This window comes from Mesocricetus auratus, unplaced genomic scaffold (assembly GCF_017639785.1).
Source record: "Mesocricetus auratus isolate SY011 unplaced genomic scaffold, BCM_Maur_2.0 Super-Scaffold_6730, whole genome shotgun sequence".
Lineage (NCBI taxonomy): Eukaryota > Metazoa > Chordata > Mammalia > Rodentia > Cricetidae > Mesocricetus > Mesocricetus auratus.
The window spans coordinates 71,525,113-71,544,214 of NW_024429184.1; positions in this window are offsets into that span (position 1 = coordinate 71,525,113).

Below are 19,102 nucleotides of genomic sequence, written 5' to 3' on the forward strand. Positions count from 1 at the left end.
TGGAGGAGTGGGCAGGAAGTTAGAGAACATCTCTAGAACCTACTTCCTAAGACTGGCAAGCTATGATTTGCCTTAAAAAATCATTTTATTCTGTCGTTGTGTGGGAGGAGGTATGTGTAAATGAGTGTAGTGTCTACACAGGCCGGAAGGGGGTTTCAGGTCCTTTGGAGCTGTAGTTATAGACATCAGAAGCTACCTTGTGTAGGTGCTGGGAACTGAACTCAGGTCCTCGGCAGGAGTGGTACTTACTCTTAACCACTGAGCTATCTCTCTGGTCCCTTGATTTCTATTTTAAAACAAAACAAACAAAAACTATTAGTAGCAAAATAAAAACATAAAAATCCCCCTTTAAAATAAAATTCTTATAGAAACCATAAGCATAGTAACAGAAAATTGCATTTATCTGTAAGTGATGGTGTAGGAGAAATTGACGGCCAGCCTACCCAAGCTGCAGTCACCCTGCCCAGGTCAGCTCGCATGAGCATACATGGCAGGCACTTTCTCCCTGAACCAAGCCTGCCACTACACCCAGACACTGCTCATGAAGAGACTCCTGACCTGAGCCACCCATGAGGAAAGGACAACACAGCAGAGTCAGCTGCCTGAGCCAATGGGACCTCGGGAGAGGGTATAAAGGCAGGCCTAACTTCCTTAATAAAGGAGTTTGCAGCATGCTTTGTTACTCAGTGACTCCTAGTGCCTGAGTCGTTGGTACTGCATCTTCTCACCCTCTACCCCAAGGGGTGTCGGAGCAGGGTCACCCACAACATGATGGAAAAGCTACAACTTTTGCAAACATTCATCTATACCACAGAAGAACTCAAATGTCACTAAAGAACTCAGCTCTAATGTCCCTGTCTGCCAGGTGAGTCCTGTGGCAGGAAGGGCTGGGGAAGGGCTGGTTCAGCAGGTCTCTTCCAGGGACTGAGCCAGGATAGAGAGTATCAACGACCCAGACCCCACTCTTAGTCACCAAAGAGAACCACACTGAGTAGGAAGACTTGTGGAAGCAGGATCTCTCTTTATTGTATCAGGCAGGTGTTTATACAGGGCTGAGAGAAGGGGCAGGAGACTAAGGATGGGATGAGGTGGAGTTCAGGGGCTAATGATGTCTCACCAAGTTAGCAGTAGCTAGGTAGAGGCAGTTCTAAGCCAGGCCATGCTGAGTCATTCCTATGGGGAAGTTACAGGCCAGAGGCAGGTCGCCAAACTCTAGTCAGGCTCAGGAAGTTACATTGGGTCTAGCATCTAAATCCACACCTGTTTATTAGAGGATACTACATATTTAATCATTTTAAAAGAGTTTCCAAGAAAAAAATCTTTGTTACGGCTTAACAAGTTTCTGTTATCACAAAAAAACTGAAGAAAGAAAAAGAATTTAAATAGATAAGCAAATGACAATGACTAAGAAATTTAAACTCTTTAAAGTTAAAATTTGAAATGCAGAAGATACCAGATGACAGAAACCCACTCTTAGTCTTTCAACGTTAATTACTATGTCTTAGAAATTAAGCAGTACTCAGTCAGATTGATTAACTGTTTTCTTTACAGGCAGCAGCATTTATCTTTGGAAACACAAACAAAACAGCAAGCACTCACTTTCTCCCCATCTTTTACCCCAGATAGGATTCTATAGAGAGTATGCTTTTTGTCAGCTTCATGCAGAAGATGAAATGTTACGGCCCTGAATTAGCCATGAACCAACTGTTTATGGGCTACAAAGTTAGTGTAGATGATATAGCTACATGTTTCATAGTCATTCACAGAGTAAAGAAGCTGGATCTAAAGCTGCACATAGTGTGTGCACTTCACCGAGCAGCACAGGCTGTCCTTGAGGGGACAGTTTCCACTCGTCTTTACCAGATCTAGTTCAGCACTTACATGTTGGTTTTGTCTACGCTAAAGTCCCAATGTTCAATGCAATGTTATGAGGAGATGGAAGAGATCTTTAGCTGGTATAAGGTCACAATGTTGGAACTCCTCAATGGGATTTGCACCCTAATATAAAGGGACGTCTCTCTGATTTGTAAAGATGCAATGAGAAACCATCTATCAGCAGCCTGACAGGAAGAACTTCAGCAAAACCCAGCTGTGCCAGCAACGGCTCTCAGAGACTCTGAAACAAAGGAAAATATATTGTATAAGTTCTCTAGTTTCTAGTGTTTTGCTTTAGAAGCTCAAACAAAGACAAATACCACTGTTACTAGTACTCAATGATTTGCTAGTGAGTAGCATATTGGTGATTTTTGTGCATTTGCCCTTACTATCCATGCTAAGTTTATTAATTAATTTACTCTATTACCTATAATTTTATTGTATGTATGTTTGTGTCCATACTCACAGCTTCTGAGAAAATAATTCGTGGTATTTATTCCTGCCTAATCCTAGTAACTTTTAACTTTTGCTTTATTGTATTGATTAAAACACTACCTATATCTTTTTTTTTTTTTTGGTTTTTCCAGACAAGGTTTCTCTGTGGCTTTGGAGGCTGTCCTGGAACTCGTTCTGTAGACCAGGCTGGCCTCAAACTCACAGAGATCCGCCTGCCTCTGCCTTCCGAGAGCTGGGATTAAAGGCGTGTGCCACCAACGCCTAGCCTACCTATATCTTAAATGAAATCTTCAAAACATGAAATCATTGAATAGGATTATATTTTATATTATCTGTTTGTAAATACCATGTTAACATACTAAGGAATGTCTTTCTTCTTCCAGGGTGCTGACATGCTCATAATAAACAGAAGGTAACTTTTGTAAAATGCTTGCTATGAGCAAGCTGATAGGCTGGCTTGGGCTATTTTTTCCTTTGTTTCACATATATAGTGAATTATATTAACTGTTTTTTCAAAAAGTAAATCGACCTTTCAAACTTGGAAAATCTCTTTTGTGCATAGTTAACTTAGCTAGTGTTTTCTTTAAAATTATTATTGTATTGCTGATGTAAAAACTTAATGCACAACTAAGCACTTCTCAACCTATTCAAGTACAAACAGCCCTTCACTTCACCTTTTATTCTTTTTTTTCTTTCTTAAATACTGCCATTGTCTTTTTCCTTTGTCAAGTTAAAATAATCTGATCAAAGAAATTGAGTGGGAAAGAGTTTACTTTGACACAAAGCTCCAGGTTAGTGCCCATTATAGTAGTGAAGTCCAAGTGAGAGGAGCCTGCAGGGACTGGTCACATGACATCCACAATCAGGAAGAGCAGGAAATGCTTTCAGAGTTTTAATCTGCTTCCTCCATTTTATCACATCAGGATTCCAGTGAAGCCACCCACAGTTATGTTATTTGAGTGTTATCCTCCACAAACTTCTTAGAGACCCAACTCGCAGGTGATTGTAGATTTTTGTCAGGCTGACAATTAACACTAGCCATAATTCCACCCCTTGTCAAGTTGATACTCAAACACATTGAGCTTAAGCCATAACCCTCTACTTCTTGTCTCCACAGAGTCATGTTTATCTCATAATGTAAAACAAAGTCCAACAGTCGTCATGTTCTTAACAATCCCGATACTGTTAAAGGTAAAATATCTTAACTGTGAGCTCCTATAAAATACATCCAACATGCAATGGCACAGAGTAAGCATTGCTTTCCCAAGAGAACAACCAGGGCATAGAAAGATGGATCACGTGAAAGGAACACCAAAATCCACGTGGGCAAAGACCAGACCCTCCAACTCTGTGCCAAGCATCTGGGGCTTACAATTCTGGGTTCCAAATGACTTAGGGAGCCTCATCCCTTAAGCTCTGCCACCCGCAGCACATGGATTCTATCCTAAGCAGGGTCTTTTCCTGGAACCCTGTGCAAATGTCCCATAGTCCACACATCTTTAATGTCCTGAATCCCCCATTGCAACCAAAGCTTCACCTAACAGCAGACCTCTCAGGGCCACCTCTCAGGGCCAGGACAATATGGACCAAGTTCTACTGCCAGCTTAGTATGTAGCCTGGCCTCCTTAGATCATCTCACACTTCATAGCACAATCCACCATGACAAGGAAGTCACTGCTGCAGGTTTTTGAAGCAGTGGATCAAATTATGTCAACACTCAGAAGATGAGAGAAATAGATACACACATGCTTTTTGATCAGTTTCTCCATTTTCTATGTCCAGGATCCCAGTCAGGCAATGGTGACATGCACAGTAAGCAGGCCTTCCCACCTCCACTGATGTAATCAAAACAAGACCCCACAGGAATCCAGAGGCCCTTCTTTCGGGTGATGCTGGATATCAGCATAGTTATTGTTGGTTTGAATTTTGCTTCTAAGATTTGCAACATACTATTATTTTTGTGTAGTTAGTAACCATTTAGGGTTTCTCTTAGGGTTTCTATTGCTGTAAAGAGACACCATGACTCCAGAAACTCTTATAGTGTTTAATGTTTAACTGATACTACTTTACAGTTTCAGAGAGTTCATTATCATCATGGTGGGAGCATGGTGGCATGCAGGCTGACGTGGTGCTGGGAGAAGGAGATGAAAGTTCTACATCTTGATCTCTAGGCAGCAGAAGGAGCTGTGTTCCACTGACCAGACTTGAACTTATAAGACTTCAAACCCCACCTCCACAGTGACATACTTTCTCTAGTGGGGCTACACCTATTTCAACAAGGGCACACCTTCTAATAATGTCAAACACATGAGTCCATGGGCCCATACCTATTCAAACACCACAGGGTTATACATTTGTCTTCTCACTTATGTTTATTTTTCTAGTTTAAGACTTTTTCTTCTACTTACAGAAGATCCTTTTTTTCTCTTCAATAGTTGGCAGCTTATCATGACAATCATGTTTGTATGTAGACTTCTTTATCATATTTAGGCCTCATTGAGCTACTGAGTGATCAATTTGGTTCTTTCTTTCACGTTTGAAAGTCGTGTCTCATATTTCTTCACATCACTCCTATCTTTCTCTTTCAATACACCCGTCTTTTTCCTATCCCCTATGTGTACTTGCCATTGGGTTTTCAGGTTTTTGCAATTTGGATGTTTTCTTCTACTAGACCACCTGCTTTCCAAGCATCTCTTCCATAGAGTCAAGCTTGTTCATAACAAGCCTGAGATACTATTTTTTTCTTGAATGCTATACCTTATATAAGAAAGGATTCAAGACTATGGCAACACTCTTTTTCTACAGAGATGGCTTTTTCCAGGCACTTAGCAGACAGGACATGGGTTGACTGACATAATGAGAAGATTCCAGATTCTATGTTCTGTCAAGTTTTGTCTATTTTGGTTTCTTCTCAGTGAATGAGTGTGTTTAATTTCTAAGGTATCTAATAACTGCTCGGAGTGGTTGGTGGCCATCTCCTTCTTGGTGAGTCTCAGTTCAAACTTTCAGGGGTTGTTTGCCCTGTAAATAACTGACAACTCTGATCATTGTTTTACATCTGCCCTCATGGGTCTCGCAGTGTAGAGAATGGAGAAGTCTTGAAGATGAGCAGATGAACAAAACACTAGATTGAGGCCATTGAAATGGTTCAGTGGGTAAGAGCATTTGCAATGAAGCCCGGTGACCTGAGTCAGTCCCTAGAACTCACATAAAGGAGGAAGGAGCAAATTATCACCACACAGTAGTTATCTGACTGCCACATGCATACCACCACACACCCCGGCATGCACACATATACAAACAACAATAATATATATTTTGAAGTTTTAATCAAAAGAAAGCATTAGACTCATTTTCCATACTTGAATTTACATGAAGATTTGCTTCCTCAAGTCATGGATAATAGCATATCCTGACGGAGGGGAGAAAAAAGTCCCCTGAAACTGCCTTGCTGTCATTGCTTCACTGTTAATCTGTCAGCCGTATCCATGTCTCAGAAAAGACTGTTGGTTGAAACAGTTTCCAAGACAACCTGCTTTGCTGAGACAAGCAGTTCCAGGATAGAGTGTGGAGGCTGTACATTTCTTAGGATCCCCGGCAACTGCATCTACTTCCTTATACCCTCTGATACAACTGAGGCCTCTCAGTTTGGACACAGTTTCATCAGCTGAGGTCAGACTTTGATTTCCTTTCTGCCTTTTATTCTTTTATTCTGCACTCCGAAGTCTAACACTGTCTGCTTTTAAACTCAGGATTCCCTTTCTCTCTCCCAAGCTCTCTGAGGATGCTAGAAAACAATCCAGGCCTGCTTGGGTACTGTTGCCTGGACTACTAAGGTACCAGTGAATGGCTTGTGGAAAACTAGTATGAGGATATCTTTGGCACATGTCCTAAACCAGCATTTCTGAACCTGTGGGTTGCAATCTCCTCAGGGGTCGCATGCCAGATACCGGCATACCAGACATATAAATTGTGATTCATAATAGTATCAAAGTTGCAGTTATGAAGTAGAAACAAAAATAATTTTATGGTCAGGAGGAACTGAATTAAAGGGTTGCAGCATTGGGAAAGTTGAGAACCACTGTCCTAGACCAAAGCAAGGACTGTCTTCCTTGATCACTCAAAGCCATCAGAGAAGTCTTTATCATTCTCTCATAAAATGAATTCAAAAAATGACCTTAGGAGGACCATGTATTGAAGAAATGAATGGAGACAAAATACCTTTTGCTGTGTAAAAACTTCTCAGCTAGTGTTTAGAAATACACATTTTATTATAATCTTGAACTATAAAAGAAATAACATTTAAAAACCTCAGTTATAGTAGCTCTTAAGAAAAACCATGTAAATGGGGGAAGAAGAAAGACTCCACGTGGTATTTTTCTGTTTTCCTGGAGAAGAAAGCAGTATAAAAGTCCTTATACTTTAAATGACTCTGATGCCTTGTTGCATGACAACAACAGCAAAGTCACTGAGGCAAGAACATTCAAATGGCGTCAGGAGTCTGCAGGCCAGTGTTTCTGCAATTATCTGATGTTCATGGTTTCATCACCCAAAGGGACATTTACCTGTTCTCTGCATCTATGCTACATAGACACAGGAGATGGGAGTTTTCAAATAACTTGAAGTGACTCCGGAACTAGGGTTTTGTGTTTAGAACAAGGAAAAACAAAGTGGGATAAAATGTATTATGTTTTTGTGCTGTGTACAAATAGAGATCCAGACATGCTGGTTAGTTGAGAGAGTATAATAAACTAAATGTGATGATTTCTCTGTGCACTGACCCTCCTATTTGGAATAAATATAACTTTTCAGGAACTGTGTTTTAGGACATGACACTCAGCTATCTATGGATGCTTGGTGTCCAAGGCTGTAGCCTGATCCACATTCTCAAAGGTCCTCACTTATAGATGCAGGATATTTCTTTGGCCACAGGAACTACCAGCCTCCCTTCCATATTCTCTCAATGGTTTGACTCTTCCTGTAGAATCTAAAAGAAAGATTAATGAAAATGTAACACTCTGAGGGAAATTGATCAAATATAAGAAAACTCAAAGAGTTCTCATAAGCCAAAGCCAACTTCCCTGAAATTTGAGTAAATGCCTGCCCAGGGTGAACGAGCAAGTGGCCTGGAGTGGCTGGGGTGCTTATAATATTCATTCATTCTCTGCACTGCTCCCATAGCAGGTATAGGAGATAATGTGCCAAGTGGACATAGACATAATTTTTTATGAGTCTAGTGGTTGCAGAACCAAACTAATATAACATTACAACCTTCATACACATTCATTACATAGAAACTTAAAACCCAAGTGGCTGTAGATGGCAAAGTCATTGACCTGATCAAATATCAGAATATAAAACTCTTAGGAAATCTATATTGTTACTAAAGATAATTACCAACTCAACACTGAAATAAGAGACAACATTAACCTAGTACAGTGACACATACCTGATAGGGTTAGGTAGACTGAGGCAGAAGAATCACCATCAAAAGGCCAGCCCAAGATACATAGCAAGACCCTATCTCAAGCTCTCATGACCCATCAAAGCAGAAAGCAAAACTTACTTCCTTTTCAAGAAAGACAATAGAATAAAATCAGTCCTGGCTATGAAGTATTCAGTGCGCCTATTAGCTGCACCTTGACCTGGGAACTTGATTGGCAGATGTCACTCTTAACTCTTCCATGACCACTTATTACATCAGCCTCTCGGGGAAAGAGTCAGCATTCTGGGCCCACAAATGCTGCATGTGGATACTTTCTGTGAATGGAAAAAAACAGTTCTAAAACATCTACAGTGAATGATCATCAGTAACACTAGCATATTGGTCTTTATTTTTACATTTCATGCCTTTGTCAGGTGTGTACACTATCACAGAGTGGGTATGGGCAATGAAAAGGTAGAATACAAGAAGAAAAACAGGGCAGCTTGCTAGTTTGCACTGAAACTTGGGAGAAAGTAGTTAGTAACTACTTCTCGGTCACAGTTTGGTTGAGATAATTTGCTGCCTTACCCTGTTGAAGAAAACCAAAAGACAGCCTAAAATTATGACACATTTTTTACTTGTTCAGTCAGTTGGGTTTGCTTTGGTTTGTTGATTCAGCTCAGGACTGAAGCAAATAATTGGTCCTTCCTCAACCTCCACTGGAGCCACAGGTGTGCATCGCCATGCCTGTCTATTTCGGGGTTTATGTATACTTGTTCATTTCGGTATCATTTTATGAATCTATCATTTTGTGTAGTTTGTGTATTTCCAGAAACCTTCTGGAAGGATGTGCTTTTAGATTCTATCCCAAGCACACTAGAAACAAAATTTAAAGGGCACAGATGACTTCAGTTACTCAGTTAATCTTCCAGGCATCGCATGAGTGCTGAGATAAGTCACTATGAGAATACCTAGACCAGTTTCAGATGTCAGGTCAGGTAGGGCCCCTGACAAACAAACTGAGCAGAGACATTCAAGATTAATAAAAAAAAACAATTCATGAGAAGCTTTAGGAAGAAGACAAGAAAAGCTGTTATTAATGACAGTGACCATTGCTTCATTCAATTGGTTTCACCATTACATACATTTGTTCAGTCAGTGGCTCAGCCCGCACTATGATAAAGAACTGAGTCTGTACCTTAAGGACACAGCTATGAAAACACTGGGCTTAGTGGGTATTCTCACAGTCCAGAAGAAAAAGAGTGGAAAGGTCCTCTGATCCAGCCATGTGATAAAAGTTCACATGGTGGAAAAATTGTTTTGCACTAACTGAAACCACCGGCCATTACATGGAGTGTAATTCCTCTGTCTGATGTCATGGAGGATATGGTATTTAATTTTTTCTTTCATTTAAAGCACATATCCACATGTGGCTAATGGCAACTTCATTATACAGACATAGTACAAGGATGCAAGAGCCCCTGCTGGATGCCTGAGAGGATGGAAAACAGCAAGAAGCAGTGTCTTAGTGGGAGGAGAGGCCAGAGCAATTGCATCTGAGTGGGGAACACTGCTGGCTAAGACAGTGGACACTCCAACCAGGGGGTGAGCTGAACATTGATGGAGCCACACCACTGTGACTGTCATCTTGGAGCATGGCTGTAGTGAGTCACTACAGCCACTCAAGGGAAGAGAATATCTTCCTTCCTAGCAGGATTCAATTCATATTTTCTTTTGCTGGGCAGCCTAAGCATTTGTGGAAACACTGTCATTTAGCTTGATGATGCTTAATTCCCGTACCTTGTAGCACATAGAGAAAGATTTTAGGGGCTGGCTTATTCAGGTTTAACAGCACAGTGGATCACTCCACTTCTCCCAGACTTCTACAAAGTGAGTTGGTCTTTCTGTCTGTACATGCAGCCTTGGGAAAGGATGGTAGGCTTTTAGACCATAAATTCTGCTTTGAGGCCTTAAGGAAGAATTTTCCTTTTTAAAATTTGTTTCTAATTTTGCATATGGTTGCCTACTTGGGTGGGGGTTTGTGTGTATGAGTGCAAGTGTCCACAAGGACTATAGGGTGTTAGTTCCCCTAGAGCTTGAAATAGAGGCAGTTGTGAGCCAACCAGTATGGGTGCTGGGAACTGAACTGGGGCCCTCTGCAAGGGCAGTGTGTATATGTTTTTAACAGTTAAGCCCCAATGAAGAATTTTCATCACATGTCCACTGGGTTCTGTAACATTTTCCAAATTTCTCATCACTTGTCTTTGAACATAATTTCTTTCAAAATTACAGCTCACTTAATTTTCCTTCTATTTCCAAATGTAAATCTCCTGAAAATTGTCACATGAGGTTTTTCTCAGTAATAATATGAGTTTTTAACACTATCAATGTCTTGGAAGTGATATTTCAAAATTTTCTCAAAGTCAACAGGTTATAGGAGCATTCACTAAAGTATAGATTTGTTTAATATTCTATGAACGGCTTTTTCACAGATTTTCTCTTTTTCTTCTGGTTTGAACCAAGAATAGCAACAGCTGGTAGCATGTACTCTGCACCCACTATGGAGAATACCAAGTCTTTTATTTCAAAGGTGAAGAACCAAGGCTTCAACCAAAGATTGTTGCTATACAAAACCCAGAACTTGAACATCTTCTATCCAGTGTGCTCTCACCAAAATCATATTGGTCAGGATTTTGATCTTGGCCTCAATATGTTGGTGTTTAAGCTACCCAATCAATAATATTTTACTTTAACTAGCTAATAACAGCAACAAGGGCACTATTTTCTGAACTCCAACAAGGAAGATGATAGACTATTTTTAAAAAAACCCTTCATCAGAAAGAAGTGAGTGATTCCACAAAACCAGAGCAAGTACATCTGGGGTTGAGGATACCTCAAAGAGGGGTGACTAGGAAGGTGTGCCTGGATAGGACAACTCACAGAGAAGATGGACATGTCTATGTGGTTATTTATTTGGGTCTTTTTAGTTACTAGCAATGATGTTTTGCAGTTTTAACAGTGTAATTACTTTATTTATTAAATTTCTTCTAAGTATTTTATTCCTTTGGATGCCACTGTAAATGAAATTATTTTAAAATTTGATATCTGCATAACCTTTAGTGTGTGGGTGTGTGGGTGGTGATTACCCAGAAGTCTGCTCTTGGTGGTGTATGGATTGTGGGTGGTCTGGTGTTCTGAAACCATGGTGGACTTATTTATTAGCTCTAGAAATGTGTAGGACTTTCTACATAAACAATCACTTAACCTACAAAAGGATATTTTTTCTACCTCTTTTGTACTAGTTTGAACACTTTTGGCTCTAACTAGGCCCTCTAGCATAATGCTTATTGAAGTGGTAGGATAGGAGCATTATATCCCCACCATTGTAAAGAAAAAAATATGTGAGCAAATCAAATTTTGGTAATGAAAGCTGCCAACTGTGATGATATATACCTGTAATTCTACCACACTGAGGTAAAATGATGTAGTATAGCAATGCTCCTGGCCACATGGTCATCACAAAGAAGAAAGTGAGGAAGGAGATGGAAACAGATTCATCCTGCCAGAGCAGGCATTCAGGGACCCACTTCCTCCAATGAGGCTCTGCCTACTAAAGTTTCCAGGATCTCCCAATGCTGCCAACAAATTTTGAACCTATCAGTGAATTTTGATGATGTCAGAGCCCTCAAGATCCAATCATCCTCTTAACTTCCCATATCTGGGCACCCATGAATGTGGGATCCAAGCCTCCATCACGTAACTCCCTAAATAACTTACCAGATAACAATGTACATCCTTGCTTTTGATTTTGACCTTTAATTATGAAATAATTTCAGTCTTTCATGTTGAAATGTAATGTTGGCAGTGTGCACTATGCTATTTTCATTTCAGACATTTAATTATTTAGTAAGACAAAGGTCAGCTAACCTTTTTTTGAGAATTTAAAATGATCTGTATTTAAAATGATCTGTATTTTTAAAAATAAAGTTTGAAGTGTGTGTGTGTGTGTGTGTGTGTGTGTGTGTACAAACACCTGCTATGTGCATATGAGTAACTACCAAAGCTAGAAGAGGATGTAAGAGTCCCTGAAGCCAGAGGTAAGGCAACTGTGAGATGCCCAGTGTGGTTGCTAAGAACCTGGGTCTGCTACAGAAGAGGCAGGCACTCTTCATCACTGAGTCATCTCTCTATTCCCTTGATGGAAAGTTTAAGGTGTCCTATAATCTGAAAAATTACAGCGGATTATGTTGTCTTAAGTATATATTGCAGTGTGATAGAATGTATGCCTGGTAGCATTTGGGCAAATCATTCAGGAATGCAGCAGTTTGTGTTCTGCCTTTCTTTTACAGTTTAATTACCAGTCTTATTTTTTCATCACCTATAACTTATATTTTATTAAAGAAGTTTTTATATACAATAATGCTTTGTTGTACTCAGAACATAATACTTTAATTTTTAAACCCACAGATGATTAACTTGCCTATTTGTTGTTCTCTGCTGTGTCTTAACTAAACCTCCAAGTTTTTATCTTTTGCAAGTCATTCAATTCCCCAGGTCCTCAAGCCTGAACAAACACAAACTATGCAAAGTACAATCTATTGTTCCTACAGGGAACCAGGTGGCCACAGCAGGCACACTCCCTTCTTGCAACAACAGGTGACTGCTTCCACTTCTTTGCTTTCATGATTTGCCTCTGAAATATCTCCCAGAGGTTCATGTCTGGGATACTTATTCCCCAGCTAGTGGTGTGTTGTGAGAAGCTTCAGAGCCTTTAGGAGAAAAGCATAGTTAACTGGGGCAGGACAGTAGGAGTAGATTTGTTTTCATGCATTACCTTTTCTGGTTCTCTGTCAGGAAAACAGCTTTCCCTGCACCTCCCCACCCCCTCTACCCCTGCTATCTCCTTCCACCAAGTCTCCTTATCAAGATGGAGGACAACTTCTCTAAAGCAAACCTTTTCTCCCTTAAGGTGCAACTGCTAGGAATTTTGCCCACATCAACACAAAAGTAACTAAAACTAAAATTCAGTGTTTGCTCTAGAAACTCCAATAATCTGCACTGACTCTTCCCTCATCTGTCAGCACAGTGACCTTTTGATTGGTTGGATAGTGCTTGCAGATTTCCTGTCTGAAGCATCCAGATACACAATGGTCTTTCTGAGCAAAGTGTCCCCAACATACATAAAACTTGTAGCTCCCTGCCACACCAAGAAACCATGTGCACTAGTAACTTTAAGTTTTCAGTATACAATCAGTCTCTTCAAATGACTAAATTTTGTTTCTTTCAATAATATTTCATGTTAAATATTCATCATTCTGGCATGAAATGCCAAAATTCACAGGTTAATAGTGTTATTCATAGATATGTCATTTCAGGAACAAGACAACGCTGTTCACTCTCTCCATATCTCTTCAATATTGTACTTGAAGTTCCAGCTAGAGCAATAAGACAACAAAAGGAGATCAAGGGGATACAAATTGGAAGGAAGAAGATAAACTTTCACTACTTACAGATGATATGATAGTTTACATAAGTGACCCAAAAAACTCTACCAGGGAACTCTTACAGCTGATAAACACCTTCAGCAACATGGTAGGATAGAAAATTAACTCAAAAATCAGTAGCTCTACTATATACAGACAATAAAGGGGCCCAGAAAAAAATAGGAGAAACATAAGCATTTACAAAAGCCACAAACAATATAAAATATCTTGGGGAAACTCTAACAAAACAGGTGACAGACCAATATGACAAGAACTTTGAGTCTTTAAAGAAAGAAATTAAAAAAGATAAAAGAAAATAGAAAGATGTCCCCGGCTCTTGGATAGGTAGGATCAGCATAGTAAAAATGGCAGTCTTGCCAAAAGCAATCTAGAGATTCAATGCAATCCCCATTGAAATCCCAGCACAATTCTTCACAGACCTTGAAAGAACAATTCTCAACTTTATATGGAAAAACAAAAGACCCAGGGATAACCCTATACAATAAAGGTGCTCTGGAGGCATCAACATCCCTGACTTCAAGCTCTTTTATAGAGCTATAGTCCTGAAAGCAGCTTGGTATTGGCACAAAAATAGACAGGTAGACCAATGGAAACAAATTGAAAACTGTGATATTAGCCCACACACCTATGAACACTTGATTTTTGACAAAGAAGCTAAAATTACACAATGGAAAAAAGAAAGCATCTCAACAAATGGTGCTGGGATAACTGAATGCTGGCATGTAGAAGACTGCAGATAGAACCATGTCTATCGCCATGCACAAAACTTAAGTACAAATGGATCAAAGACCTCAACATAAATCCAGTCACACTGAACCTCTTAGGAGAGAAAGTGGGAGGTAACCTTGAATTAATTGGTACGGGAGATTGCTTCCTGAATGTAACACCAGTAGCACAGACACGGAGATAGAAAATTAATAAATGGGACCTCTTGAATCTAAGAAGGTTCTGTAAGGCAAAGGACACAATCAACAAGACAAAAAGGCAGTCCACAGAATGGGAAAAGATATTCACTAACCCCACATCTGACAGAGGGCTGATCTCTAAAATTTACAAAGAACTCTAAGAAGCAAAAGTCTCCAAAACACCAAAGGATCCAATTAAAAAGTGGGGTACAGAACTAAACAGAGAATTCTCAATAGGGGAGTCTAAAATGGCTGAGAGACACTTGAGAAAGTGCTCAGCATCCTTAGCCATCAGAGAAATGCAAATCAAAACACCTCTGAGATACCACCTTATTCCTGTTAGAATGGCTAAAATCAAAAACACTGAGCTGGAGAGGAAATGGAGAGAGGGTAACACCACTCCACTGCTGGTGGGAGTGCCAACTCATACACCCACTTTTGAAATCAGTATGGCGATTCCTCAGGAAAATGAGACTGAGTCTACCACAAGACCCAGCAATTCCATTCTTAGGCATATATCCAAAAGATGCACATTCATACAAGGATGTCTGTTCCACTGTGTTCATAGCAGCATTATTTGTAATAGCCAGAACCTGGAAGCAACCTAGATGACACTCAACTGAAGAGTGAATAGAAAAAAATGTGGTACATTTACACAATGGAGTACTACTCAGCAGAAAAAAAAACACAATGGAATCTTGAAATTTGCAAGCAAATGGATGGCACTAGAAGAAACTATCCTGAGTTATTTAACCCAGTCACAAAAAGACAAACATGGTATGGATTTTAGACATGAAGCAGAGGAGTGCCAGGCTACAATCCTATTGACAGAGAGTCTGGGGATCAGAAAGGACCATAAGAAAGATATGCATGATACCTCAGAGAAGGGGAATCAGACAGGATCTCCTGAGTGGACTAGGAGCATGGTGGAAGGGAAAGGGAGCTGGGAAAAAGTGAGAGGGAGATAAGAAGAGGAAAGGAGGGCATGGGGGAGCAGGAAGTTTGATTCAGAGGAAGAATAGAGAGCAGGACGAGAAATACCATAATAGAGGGAGCCATTATAGGTTTGAGAAGAGATCTGGCACTAGTGAGATTTCCAGAGATCTACAAGGATGACACCAACTGACAATCTAAGCAATAGTGGAGAGGCTACTTTAAATGCCCTTCCCCAATAATGAGATTGATGACTACCTTATATGCCATCCTAGAGCCTTTATCCAGTGGCTGATAGAAGCAGAGGCAGACACCCACAGATAAACACCAAACTGAACTCCTGGAACCCAGTTGCAGAGAGGGAGGAGTGATGAGCAAAGGGGTTAAGACTGGGTGGGTAAAACCAACAGAAACAGCTGACCTGAACAAGAGGGAGCCCATGGACTCCAGACTGATGGCTGAGAGGCCAGCACAGGACTGATCCAGATACCCTGAATGTGGGTGTCAGTGAGGAAGCCTAGGCATTCTTTGGGGCCTCAGGTACTTCTAGATCAGTGTTTATCTCTGGCATCCAAATGGACTTTGGGATCCCATTCCACATAGAGGGATGCTCTCTTAGTCTGAACACATGGGGAAGTGCCTAGGCCCTGCCCAGGATGATATGACAGACTTTGGAGATCCCCTATGGAGGGCCTCACTCTCCCTGGAGAGTGGAGTGGGGATTGGGTGGGGGGTTGGGGGCTATTGGGGGGTATGGGAGGAGGGGAGTTAGAGTGAGCTAGGGTTGATATGTGAAGCAAGCTTGATTCCAATTTAAAGAAAAAATAAAGAAAAAAATAAAGAAAGCAGAGGTGTTAAACCCCACCAAAAGAAAAACTCTATTCAACTTAAAATGTTTAAGTTTGGGTGTAAATCATGAGTTTGTGTTTAAGAACATTTATTTCAATTTTCTATTTAGTTTATTTATTCAGTGAGTACATGTTTCAAAGGGTATTTGATAAAATGTTTTAATAATTTCAAGTAATTTGTTACTTTAAAGGCTTTTACCAAAGGAATCACAATGGTAAAATTTCCTAGTGTATGTGAAGTAATTGATGGCAGCATTTTAATGCAATGAATTTTGTTTGTTAAAGTCTTATAAAGCATTTTATTCTATTCATAATTGGCTTATCAATTCTAATTTTAAATATTCCCTTTCATCAGATTTTGGTATAGACAAGAATGGTCCTTTGAGAGTTCGATAAAAGGTACTGTAGAACTACATATAGAGCACTTTCTTGAGCCTTCTACATGGGTTCTCTGAGAAGTTCCTAGGAGCTCATGGTGGATCACAGGAGAGGGGACAAAGTCTGAGAGCACATTTTCTACATCTACTGGAAATAGCTTCCTCCTAATTTAGGCCTGATCTTCTGAATAGTTCCTGTTTACACCTCCCACTTTCACACCCAACTCCCCCTCCATTCTGGTGGTAGATTGTACTATGGTGCTTCCAGCATATGTGTCTCATCCCCTGGAAGAGGTTACTGTCACTACAATTTTATTTGCAAGGCAACATTGCTTTCAAAGTATTCTCACCATGTGTCTTTTCAGTGTTCTGCTGACTTTGGTAAAAATGCTAACTATATAAAGATTGTTAGACATTAATATCAAACTAGTTCCCCAGGAAGGATTTCATATTCCTTTTCATCCTTCTAGTGTCACGTATCCAAGGAATACAAAGACATTTACTATACTGGCTCCCTCTTGTTTATCATGTGCAGTATAGCATCTGACTGGTAATCATAACAAAGGCACAATTAATGCTAACTACATGAATTGGTAAGTTAAATCTACATAGTCCTGTGGTCAATTAGCTCATCATCACTAAATAATAAAGATTATCATTACACTGCAAAGAACCCAGAGAGCCCCTGTGTTTTCATAGGGTGATTGTCATATACTTGAAATATTGTACAACTGACCTGTAAGCATAAATGAGACATTCCTTCAGAGAACTGTCCATCTTTAGCAGAACCTCAACCCCTCAGAGAGTAAATGTAAGTTAACAAAAAAGCATCCAGACCAACTTTCCAGTAAAATATTGGGCTTATTGACATCACTCAAAAATTTTGTCTGAGTATAAATAAGCCAAGAATAGGCTTGAATTACAATCATCCTGGACAATGTATTGTTCTGGTTTTACAAATATAATGTCTGGGTACTCCTTGAAATGTGCTTTAATGGCTAAATAAAACAACTGTAAAATCATGTAGTCATCGATACATACAAGTTTTGTTGAACTGTTGTGTAAACAGTTAAATCTGAGATTAAAAATATTAACTAATATTTTTCTAGGTTAAGTCTTTCTGTATTCTTTCTGAAATTTCACTTTGAAATGTTTAGCTGCTTAATGGAAAGAAAACAGAGGAAGCCTCTATCTTAGGGCTTATATATGTTACTTAAAGCACTCCTGCGTGGCTTTTGAGGAATCCCCTAATCTTTTGTTCCAACTTATTGAAACACTATAGCTCCTACTTGATACTGTTTGCTTTACTTAACATATATTTACCTCTTTTGTTTTCTCTGGCATTATGTCTTTCAGATAATGCATGGTTTGCTTATCTGTCTCATTTTCAGTGATTTTCTTTTCAAGGTTTTCATATTGACCAAATCCTTACAACCAGAGTAGAACTTTTGTGGTTGCCTAACATTGAATATTTGTTAGGCACCTGGGGCTTACATTTCTACTCTCTTCTGGCCATGACAGCCACTGTGGTCTGTCAGGCCAAAAGAAGATTACTTCTTCCTCTTATTATGTCTTCAGAAACTTTTGATATTTCAGGTTCACTGACCTTACAAGGATATAGAGATTAATTTGTTCTTATTCAACAGATCTGAGAGAAGAAGCAGTTAGAATTGTTTTTTTTCATAATTTAGAGTATTTGTACATGTTTCTTTAGAGTATCTTAGGAATGAGACCCAAGTTTAAATATGATTGACTTGTTTCATACACACTTTCCATACAATAGCCTGAAAGTGATTTTACACATATTTTAATAATTCCATGTGTGAGATATAGCCTTATTATACCTCTTTCCAGCTGTGCCTTGATGCTGGAGCTAAAAAATGCCGTAAACATCAAAGTGTTTGGAATTTGGAGTGAGTGTGCTGAATCTACTTCATTCTTGCTTTTTCTAGGAATACTTTGAGTGAATAAATTTACTTATTTTTTATTTTCCTCATTTCTATCAGTGATAGATCCATTGGCTCTTTCATTTTGAGGAATATAATTCTGCTTATTGATTTTCTTTCTTTTCCATATTTCACCTTATAACACTTTTTCTTTGTTGTTCTTTCCCATGTTATTCTAATAAAATATTTCCAAGTTTATTCTCTGTTCCCCTTTTTTCTGCTCCAAGCATCACTCTGTTCCTTTCTTTGTCCTTTTAATCTGTGGTAACATTACCATCAAATTTGAGGACATAATCATATAAAATAAGAAAACCCCAAGGTAAGTGTTAAACAATAAACAAAATAATTAATTTAAAAATTAAGCTAATTTAAGTAATTAAATGCAATTTAAAGAATTGTTTTTGACCAATAGTGCTTTTTTCTACCTACCTTTCAATGTGTGTGTGTGTCGTGTGTGTGTAGTGTGTATGTACATGCATGAGTACACCCCTTCAAGCATGTCTCAATTTATGCTATATACTACATCCTCTGATTGTGTATGTCTTGTTTTCAAGAGACCCATGGTATTCACTTTTAGGCAAGCATATCATAGCAGAAGCATCTTTGGTGTCCAGTGCTCTAGATATATACCTGTATAATCTGGGCATGTGGCAAACAGCTGTGTTTGCCTTTATGCCTTGCATCTTTCCTCACCTCCAGAGCGTTTCTCATTATAAGTAAGTTAGCTGTCAGATATTTAAGAAAATATGTCATTCTGGGTATCGATGATAGGATATTGTTCCTTTTCCTCTGCTCCAAAAATGTAGCCAGTTTCCTTTGGCCTGTCTGATTAT